Genomic DNA, 11,224 nt, shown 5'->3' with positions numbered 1-11,224 from the left:
CTGTTAATAGCTATTTGAGTGTATGAAGACCCAGACTGTGGACTGTAGCGTACAGATGTTGCTCCTGTAAAAAGCTATTTGAGCATATGGGGACCCAGACAGTGGACTTTACTGTACAGATGTTGCTCTTGTAAATAGCTATTTGAGTGTATGGAGACTCAGACAGTGGACTTTACTGTACAGATGTTGCTCCTGTAAATAGCTATTTGAGTATATGGGATCCCAGACTGTGGACTGTACTGTACAGATGTTGCTCCTGTAAATAGCTATTTGAGCGTATGGGACCCAGACTGTGGACTGTACTGTACAGATGTTGCTCCTGTAAATAGCTATTTGAGCGTATGGGACCCAGACTGTGGACTGTACTGTACAGATGTTGCTCCTGTAAATAGCTATTTGAGTGTATGGGGACCCAGACTGTGGACTGTAGTGTACAGATGTTGCTCCTGTAAATAGCTATTTGAGCGTATGGAGACCCAGACTGTGGACTTTACTGTACAGATGTTGCTCCTGTAAATAGCTATTTGAGTGTATGGAGACCCAGACTGTGGACTTTACTGTACAGATGTTGCTCCTGTAAATAGCTATTTGAGTATATGGGATCCCAGACTGTGGACTGTACTGTACAGATGTTGCTCCTGTAAATAGCTATTTGAGTGTATGGGACCCAGACTGTGGACTTTACTGTACAGATGTTGCTCCTGTAAATAGCTATTTGAGTGTATGGAGACCCAGACTGTGGACTGTAGTGTACAGATGTTGCTCCTGTAAATAGCTATTTGAGCGTATGGGACCCAGACTGTGGACTTTACTGTACAGATGTTGCTCCTGTAAATAGCTATTTGAGGGTATGGAGACCCAGACTGTGGACTGTACTGTACAGATGTTGCTCCTGTACATAGCTATTTGAGCGTATGGGATCCCAGACTGTGGACTGTAGCGTACAGATGTTGCTCCTGTAAATAGCTATTTGAGCGTATGGGATCCCAGACTGTGGACTGTAGCGTACAGATGTTGCTTTTGTTAATAGCTATTTGAGCGTATGGAGACCCAGACAGTGGACTTTACTGTACAGATGTTGCTCTTGTAAATAGCTATTTGAGCGTATGGGACCCAGACTGTGGACTGTAGCGTACAGATGTTGCTCCTGTAAATAGCTATTTGAGTATATGGGATCCCAGACTGTGGACTGTACTGTACAGATGTTGCTCCTGTAAATAGCTATTTGAGCGTATGGGACCCAGACTGTGGACTGTAGCGTACAGATGTTGCTCCTGTAAATAGCTATTTGAGCGTATGGGGACCCAGACTGTGGACTGTAGCGTACAGATGTTGCTCCTATAAATAGCTATTTGCGTGTATGGAGACCCAGGCTGTGGACTGTAGCGTACAGATGTTGCTCCTGTACATAGCTATTTGCGTGTATGAAGACCCAGACTGTGGACTGTACTGTACAGATGTTGCTCTTGTAAATAGCTATTTGCGTGTATGGGGACCCAGACTGTGGACTGTACTTTACAGATGTTGCTCCTGTAAATAGCTATTTGCGTGTATGGGGACCCAGACTGTGGACTGTACTGTACAGATGTTGCAGTATTTGGTACACTATCAGGTATCAAACACAAAACACTGCTTGGTTCTATCAATGTTCACTCCTTGTAACTAAACCAAGTCAACACCAATGTAAATCAGGGCCTGAAATTTATCACACGACTCCCGATAATGTAATGAATTGGCACATTATATATATAGAGTTCGTGGACTACAGAACCTGCACTGTAAAGCTTTATACAAATATCTCGCTGGTGATGTTTTTGCAACGGTTTTATAACTTTTGATGAAAGAACCTTTCACCATCTCCCACCTATGATTCCCCTTCTGTTGCAAAAAGAAGGACAAAAATGTCTGTTTATATAAGACATTTACCACCCGCTTCTTTCCTAAGGATTTTCTGCTTTATAACACATCTCTCTTGCCAACGCCTTCGTTTTTGCTTTGAGTTGAGTCTTTTTCCATGAGACAAGTTTAAGGTTCTGTAAACGCATCCTCTGGTTGATACACAAATACTTACATTTTCAAGATTTTGGAGGATATTCCTTGCTAAATGTTTGCGAAAGTTTTATCTGTGAATTGTCGGAAAATGATTAAAATATTTATAATACCCTGACAGCTATATCAATAGCGAAAATTGAACATGACTAGAATTTAATGTTGTTGTTAAAATTGTGAATATGTTGAGTGTAACAAAATCTCCAAAAACATTAAAAAAATACAATATTATTTGTCAAAAAAAACCAAAATCTCTACTGCACCACAGTCTCCTGCATGAAACATTTAAAATATAAAAAAAAATCTCTGCTGTACCTCAGTCACCCAAACTATTAAAACAAAACATTGTATGTGTGTGCCTCAGTCTCCCAAACCATTAAAAAAACAACATTGTATGTCAAATAAAAACAAAAAATCTCAACTGTACTAGTCTCCCAAAATATTAAAAAAACTACATTGTATGTCAAAAAACAAAAAATCTCAACTGCACCAGTCTCCCAAAACAATAAAAAAACTACATTGAATTTAAAAAAACAAAAATCTCTACTGTACCTCAGTTTCCCAAAACATTAAAAAATCAACATTGTATGTAAAAAAAAAAAAAAATTCTCTACTGTACCTAAGTCTCCCAAAACAATAAAAAAAACTACATTGTATGTCAAAAAACAAAAAATCTCAACTGTACCAGTCTCCCAAAACATTAAAAAAACTACATTGTATGTCAAAAAACAAAAAATCTCAACTGCACCAGTCTCCCAAAACAATAAAAAAACTACATTGAATTAAAAAAAAACAAAAATCTCTACTGTACCTCAGTTTCCCAAAACATTAAAAAATCAACATTGTATGTCAAAAAACAAAAATCTCTACTGTACCTCAGTTTCCCAAAACATTAAAAAATCAACATTGTATGTCAAAAAACAAAAATCTCTACTGTACCTCAGTTTCCCAAAACATTAAAAAATCAACATTGTATGTCAAAAAACAAAAATCTCTACTGTACCTCAGTTTCCCAAAACATTAAAAAAACAAAATTGTATGTCAAAAAGACATAATTGTATGTCAAAAAGACAAAATTGTATGTCAAAAAGACAAAATTGTATGTCAAAAAGACAAAATTGTACTACATTCTCAAAACATTCAAGCACTCAACCATATAAACACACCAGGGAGAATGTCCTTGTAAGGCTTGAGCTAAAAATAGGGGAGGGGGAAGGAAAGGAAACAAATTGATAGCTCAGAAATACACTATTATACATCCGCCCGTTATACATCCGAAAAAATACAGATTTTTATATGGACCGGCTCAGGCAGAAAATTTGTAATTAAATAATTTCTCTGTTGAAGCCTGTGAAATGTTATCTGTGGTTGATGAGAAAGATTAATTATTGGGTCGTAATTTTGTTTGATGTCATTTTGATTGATTAAAAAGCACTGTCCGATTTTCCAAGAATTTGGACGGATCGCAGTATACCACTGGTAACAAGGAAGTGAAATTCATAAGGTGTCAAAATTTTATGACAATAATGACAATAATTATTGAAAATAATTCATTTTCCTTTGTTTTCATGCTAAATCTGGCATTCTGAATGGGCCTATTTTTTTCATACCACTATGGTTAAAAAAAATCTGAGAAATTTGCGCGAAAATCTTGATGTCACAATAAAAATATTGATGTATTCGTATTGATTTGGAAAAATAATCCCTTGGAAATTCAAAGGAATCGTACATGTAAATGAATCTTATTTTATAAAGTAGTCTAGAAAATTAATTATAAGCATTGATGTCACTATTTTTTAATTTCATCAGGTTATGAAATAAATTTTGTTTGCAAACTTTTGTGAGAATCCGCTACGCGGCATATATAAAATGAAGTATTGTTTGCACATGCACCAAAAGCAATACAAGTTACTTCATTTATGTGTTTTGTGTTAATATGACTCATGCTTACATGATTAAACATCAGTTATTGTTAAAATGATGAGTATCGTTTACGGCAGAGTCTTATTGTATAACAACATTGCATGGTAACTTTAGTGAAAACTGATTCCATGTGGATAGATATGATATGTACTTTATTTGACCTTGGTTGGAATGTTGAATGTCATTGTGAAAAATCTATCTGAAAAAGTCATGTGACACCAGCGTTCATAAGATATTTTTGGTCATGTGACTTATTGGCTATCATGTGGCATTTAAATCTACACTTAAAGATGTTACAGTCTAGATTGGATTACAGTCAGTAGATTGGATTACAGTCTAGATTCGATTACAGTCTAGATTGGATTACAGTCTAGATTGGATTACAGTCAGTAGATTGGATTACAGTCAGTAGATTGGATTACAGTCTAGATTGGATTACAGTCTAGATTGGATTACAGTCTAGATTGGATTACAGTCAGTAGATTGGATTACAGTCTAGATTGGATTACAGTCAGTAGATTGGATTACAGTCTAGATTGGATTACAGTCAGTAGATTGGATTACAGTCAGTAGATTGGATTACAGTCTAGATTGGATTACAGTCAGTAGATTGGATTACAGTCATAGATTGGATTACAGTCTAGATTGGATTACAGTCAGTAGATTGGATTACAGTCTAGATTGGATTACAGTCAGTAGATTTGGATTACAGTCTAGATTGGATCAGTCTAGATTTACAGTCTAGATTGGATTACAGTCTAGATTGGATTACAGTCTAGATTGGATTACGTCTAGATTGTTACAGTCAGATTGGATTACAGTCTAGATTGGATTACAGTCTAGATTGGATTACAGTCAGTAGATTGGATTACAGTCAGATTGGATTACAGTCTAGATTGGATTCAGTCAGTAGATTGGATTACAGTCAGTAGATTGGATTACAGTCATAGATTGGATTACAGTCAGTAGATTGGATTACAGTCTAGATTGGATTACAGTCAGTAGATTGGATTACAGTCAGTAGATTGGATTACAGTCTAGATTGGATTACAGTCAGTAGATTGGATTACAGTCTAGATTGGATTACAGTCAGTAGATTGGATTACAGTCAGTAGATTGGATTACAGTCTAGATAGATTGGATTACAGTCAGTAGATTGGATTACAGTCTAGATTGGATTACAGTCAGTAGATTGGATTACAGTCAGTAGATTGGATTACAGTCAGTAGATTGGATTACAGTCTAGATTGGATTACAGTCAGTAGATTGGATTACAGTCTAGATTGGATTACAGTCTAGATTGGATTACAGTCAGTAGATTGGATTACAGTCTAGATTGGATTACAGTCAGTAGATTGGATTACAGTCAGTAGATTGGATTACAGTCTAGATTGGATTACAGTCAGTAGATTGGATTACAGTCTAGATTGGATTACAGTCTAGATTGGATTACAGTCAGTAGATTGGATTACAGTCTAGATTGGATTACAGTCAGTAGATTGGATTACAGTCAGTAGATTGGATTACAGTCTAGATTGGATTACAGTCTAGATTGGATTACAGTCAGTAGATTGGATTACAGTCAGTAGATTGGATTACAGTCAGTAGATTGGATTACAGTCAGTAGATTGGATTACAGTCTAGATTGGATTACAGTCAGTAGATTGGATTACAGTCTAGATTGGATTACAGTCAGTAGATTGGATTACAGTCTAGATTGGATTACAGTCAGTAGATTGGATTACAGTCTAGATTGGATTACAGTCAGATTGGATTATTGGATTGGAGTCAGTCTAGATTGGATTACAGTCTAGATTGGATTACAGTCAGTAGATTGGATTACAGTCTAGATTGGATTACAGCCAGTAGATTGGACTACAGTCTAAATTGGATTACAGTCAGTAGATTGGATTACAGTCAGTAGATTGGATTCTATCATTTTCATCGTCACTAACCTCAGTCTATGTTCTTTATTAACTAATACACCCCCTGAAGACACATTTGACCTCTTCTAATTCAAAAGCGGGATCAGCTCATTATGAATTATCATGGGTGAAAGAGTTAATGATATTGTTTAATTACATAAGTGATAGGGTCTACACCTCCTAAAACAGTGGTGGCACCAGTTGATTTTTACTATCTTCTCATATCACAACTGCTATCAATTCATTCATCCCTGAATTTCCATAATGGACTGGTCTAGTCTTTGATTTGGAAGAGTCTAAATGTGTATTCAGGTTGAATTATAGTTAATGGGGAATACAATGGATTGAGAAATTGTGAAACGACAGGAGATCAATTTAAGTTTGCAAAAATTACCTACTGTATTCGACGCAATTAGCGCCCATGTCCCTGTAAACGCCCCTCCCCCTTTTTGAGGCCTCGATTTCAATTGCCCTCGCATAAAGAAAGACCAAAACTACACATAACTGTATAGATTTGCAATAATTAAGTCTTATGACCACCTTTTCCCTGGGCGCTTATTGGGTCGAATACAATATATTGATCTCATGATATCGGAGACTGCATTATAGATATGAAGCTCATAACTAAAACCTGTCTATAAAGACCACCCATGGGACAGGGGGAAAAGTGGTGTTTAGACGGACTTTATATATGGGTTGAATTATGATAAAATTGGTTATTTAGAATCCTAGAAAAGTGGTCATATTAAGCAGTTGGACTTTATACACAGGTTGAATTCTGATGACATTGGTTTTAGAAAAGTGATCTTAATAAGCAGTTGGACTTATACACAGGTCAGATTGTGCTTAAATTGGTCATTTGGTACCCTTGAAAAGTGGTCTTATTAAGCAGGTGGTCTTTATACAGAGGTGGTTGCCAAGGCAGGTTTTATTGTATTAACTCAGGAGCAAAATTTTTAAATTGTGTGTAAATATCTGGAAATTTATCTTAATGAATTATGAGTGTACAGGTTACCATACTCAGCCTCAGCTTGTTCAAATTACCTTTAGGTTTAGTTTTAAGTTTTATAAGTATATTACCAGCTAGGGTCATTTAAGGATGTGCCAGGTTTATTGGTGGAGGAAAGTCAGAGTACCCAGAGAAAAAACACTGACCACCGGCCAGTACCTGGCAACTGCTCCACATGGGAATTGAACGCACAAGACTTTTTGTTTGTGTGGTGGCGTTGTACACCTTGTGACCTGTGATACAGGTTCGAGTTGGTGTGGCGGCGGAATTTGTTTCGAATTACATCAGATTAATAACGTTACTTATTGATGGCGAATGGAGCAGGGCTCGAATTTCAGGCTGTTTTACTTGCTTTTTGCAAGTAGATATACCAAAATAGCAAGTGAAAACATGCACTTGCTTATTTTAGCAAGTGGTTTTTATCAGGGACAACTGTAAAAATGGCATAATGATTGTAAAAAAATTGTTAAATTGTATTGGAAAATATGGGGTCCCAGTTCTTACTAAAATGTTGTTGATATACATTATGTACCTTTTCACCTCACAACATCATACATGATATAAATGATTTCATATGTAACAAAACTGTAATTTAAATACAGATGTTTAATCATAAATAAAAAATACATTTTAGCAAGAACAAATTTAAGGCACTTGCTATTTTTAGCAAATGACAAAAATTGTAAAATTCGAGCCCTGATGGAGTGAGAATTTGTGACAGGAGTGGAGATAAAGGTTATGACAACATACTTGTATCTGTCTCACCATTTCAGACACGATATTTATATATAGAAATGAAGCTTTTGTAACCGTGTTATCAACAATGAGATATATTTATATTACATAGACGGAAAGCGGATACTGTTAAAAGGCGTAGAGAGAGGAATCGCGGATACTGTTAAAGGGCGTAGAGAGAGGGGATTCCTCTACTGTTAGGAGAGTAGCTTACAACACAACAATAGATATCAGGTAATTACGCCCGTCTTCTAATAAAAGACAACAGGGTCATAAGGTACCTGTAGGTATATATATTACAGTGGACATAATTGTTTTGACACAATCAAATTTTAGAGTAAAATGAATTAAAACCGGTTACCGTAGTGATGAATTCATGCTTTTGTGAGAATGGCTGTAATAATGACTTTCAGAAGATACAATAAGCTCAATCGTATTTTTAACGCAAAATGTCTACATTTACAGTACTGGCAAATCTTTTAGAAATATCTGCTCTTACAAAACTTACAGTATTTATTCATGGAATTGGATATCACCCCTAAAATTTTATAATGGACTGGTCTACTCTTTGATTTAGAAGAGTCTAAATTTGTCTTCAGGGGTGAATGAGACCAATAATTTAAGGTATGCTGCTCTGTTTCTGAGGTCAAATATACTTCAGTGGGATAGCACTGTAAAAGGGGAAAGAGTACCACTATCACATGGAGACACATTAGGACTTATCACATGTTTATGTCTATATATAAGTCTGTAAGTATAACTCTGTATATAGATAAGATTAGGTGAATGATCCTTGATACCCAAGACTCTTCGAACAGGACAGACAGTTATATTGTAAGCTCTGCTAATATAGCATTGAGTTGACCAGCAGTGACCACCAGCAGTGACCAATTGTTTAAAATAGTGGTCAGCGCCTGGATAGTCTTTAGAGGTCCTGGGTTCAAACCTTGTTTAACTGTTACAATGTTTCCTTACCTGTGTCACATTTTACGCGACTCTCTACATACCGTATTTGCCCCAATAAGCGCCCATGTTCCTATAAGTACCCCTCCCCCTTTTGAGGCCTCAATTTCAATTTCCCAGGCATATATAAAGACCAAAATTGTATAGAGTTTGCAATAATTTTTTCTTATTAAGCACCTTTTCATTTTGTAAACACCCTGGGCACTTATTGGGTGAAATACGGTATATCAAAAATAGTTGGCAATATTATATGCAAATTTGGATTTGTTACTAAAAATAACCTAAATCACTGAAATCTCAGCTTTCATTAATACTTTAAAAAAAATTGCATAAATATATGCCAAGATAAAGTACAATTTACTGAATTTTGTGCAGTAGAAGCGTTTGTTGCATAGGAACTCGATGCAACTTATCTAAAAGTAATGCATCTATTTTCAATTCTTTCCGACTTGCACATACATCTTAATTGTGCATTATGCTATGTTTCATAGAAAAATAAATTATGCAATTTGTGAAAATATTTGGGACAAGTTCATTTTAAAGCATTTTTATCTATTTTTCATAATAAATCCATACTCCAATTGGGGTATAATATTCTGGTTTGCGTATAATACGCAAGTAAGACCTAACTATTTAAGTTATGAGCCTCCTTAAATAAAGTAACTGGAAAATGGAATGTGATGCTGTCATCACTCGTCCTCCAAATCATATTTCAGAAAATACTGTAAGATATAAAAAAAAAATATTCATTTCTTAAGATTAAAGGTAAGATTAGCTAATCGAGTAACTTTACCCGGTTTAATATTCCGAGATAACGCCCTATTTACATATCACACTATTTGATTGTTGTCATGCGAAGTCACTCACCCGTGACCAGCTATTGTCACCAGGGGCGAGTCATTAGCTGGGGCGATTTTCTCAGGTTTTTAGTCCTGTTTATTTTACTTCGACTTAGAGGATGGGTTGATAAAGTAATATACATACACCTGGGAATTTTTTACCTGTTGAGTATGTAAGTATATATAGGTTACAAATCTTCATACCCTGGATCCTAAATTCTGTACGAATTTCAAGTTGATGTGGAGAATCGTGTTTTTGTTTTAAGGCATTTGGTTGATTTGTTTGTTTAGTATAACCTCCTATTAACTGCCAGAGTCATTTAAAGATGTACCTGGTTTAGACAGTTGAGTACCCTGAGAAAAACCACCAGCCAGCAGTCAGTATATATGTGGCAACTGCCCCACATGGGATTCATAGTCGCAACCCAGAGGTGAAGGGCTTCTGGTAATATATTGGGACTTTTTTTTAATTTTTTTTTTTAAAAATTGTTTTATTCATGAGTTAGTTTAAATGAAGCCTCTGCTGGATTTTCGGAATACATTTTGACGTGAAATTCTTTGTTATGTAGGTATTTGTAGTAATGTGATAAAAAGTATATCTAACAAATTTGTGTTCATTTCATATGAGACTTTATGAAACTCCTCTCGAAGTTTTAATTTTTGCTCGACACGGTTCCCAAAAATAGAAACTTCTTTGACTTGTTTCATTAAATCTCATATGAAATGAACACTTGTGTAAGATATCCTATATATTAGAGATCCCCTGTATATGTATATCTGTGATAAACTCTGTGGTACCGCAGGATGTCACTGATTAGCACCATCCTACTACGTAATACAAAGATTCCAACTTCCATGTCATCTTTTTCTTCAAAAATTGAATGAAAACATTGAAGGTGAGTTTAGTATTAACAGTATTTTATTTACAGTTTTATACAAAATTTCCTTAGCAGAGAAAAGTTCAGAAAAATTTAAAACCTAAACATATTGTTTGGTTTTCATGATATCATAACTTGTTCTTAAAAATCTTTGCTGTTTGAATTATCTCTGTAAAAGTTTGTTTTCTAGGTTGTTTTCATTTTAGGCTTTAACTTATGATCATTCACCCCTTAAATTTCATAATGGACTGGTCTAGTCTTTGATTTAGGAGAGCCTAAATGTGTCTCTAGGGGTGAATAAATTAAAAAATTGTGTTTTTTAAGTGAAAAATAAACAGTGTAACCTATATCAAATGTCAAACTGTGTACTTTGATTACATAAGATAAAGCTGTAGGGATTATCTTACAGTGCGTGAATTGATTTTTCACGTTTCATGTTTATTTTTCATATTTTACAAAGAAGAATGACATAAAGCATTTGTATAGGATTTTCTTATTGCATGTTTAGCTTGATCAGTGCGATTTTCTAATAACCAGATATGCGTCCATTCACCCCTGAAATTTCATAATGGACTGGTCTAGTCTTTGATTTGGAAGAGCCGAAATGCGTCTTCAGGGGTGCATTAGTTAAAATTAGAACAAAGAAAAATATACAGATATGCTACTGTTGATTGACTGAAAGGCTCAGAGCTGATTAGTGAGTCCTTTCATTGGTCCGTTTGGATGGGAGAATGGCTCAGAGCTGATTAGTGAGTCCTTTCATTGGTCCTTTTGGATGGGAGAATGAAAGATTTGCTGAAATATCATAGTCATTTATTAAACCAATATTCTATTTTTAGTGAGCCACAAGGCTTTGTCAATTGAAGGTCAATTTGATCAAGACCAATATAAACTTATAATATA

General features: G+C 35.3%; 1 protein-coding gene across 8 annotated transcripts in view; it reads left to right on the top strand.

The window, feature by feature from the left end:
* The window catches only part of LOC138306028 (hydroxysteroid 11-beta-dehydrogenase 1-like protein), a 78,343-nt gene that overhangs the window by 40,436 nt on the left and 26,683 nt on the right, over window positions 1-11,224 (top strand). Inside the window, exon 2 of one of the 8 annotated variants that reach the window (XM_069246350.1) lies at window positions 7,754-7,875. The exons of 6 other annotated variants lie outside the window; for them this stretch is intronic. The gene's annotated coding sequence lies outside the window, so the exon portion shown is untranslated. Of the gene's footprint in view, window positions 1-7,753; window positions 7,876-9,483; window positions 9,617-11,224 lie in introns of those variants that run through there. One more of the 8 variants, XM_069246348.1, reaches the window with a different exon arrangement.

This window comes from Argopecten irradians, chromosome 13 (assembly GCF_041381155.1).
Source record: "Argopecten irradians isolate NY chromosome 13, Ai_NY, whole genome shotgun sequence".
Classification (NCBI taxonomy): Eukaryota; Metazoa; Mollusca; class Bivalvia; order Pectinida; family Pectinidae; genus Argopecten; species Argopecten irradians.
This window is presented reverse-complemented; position numbering and strand designations above follow the sequence as displayed.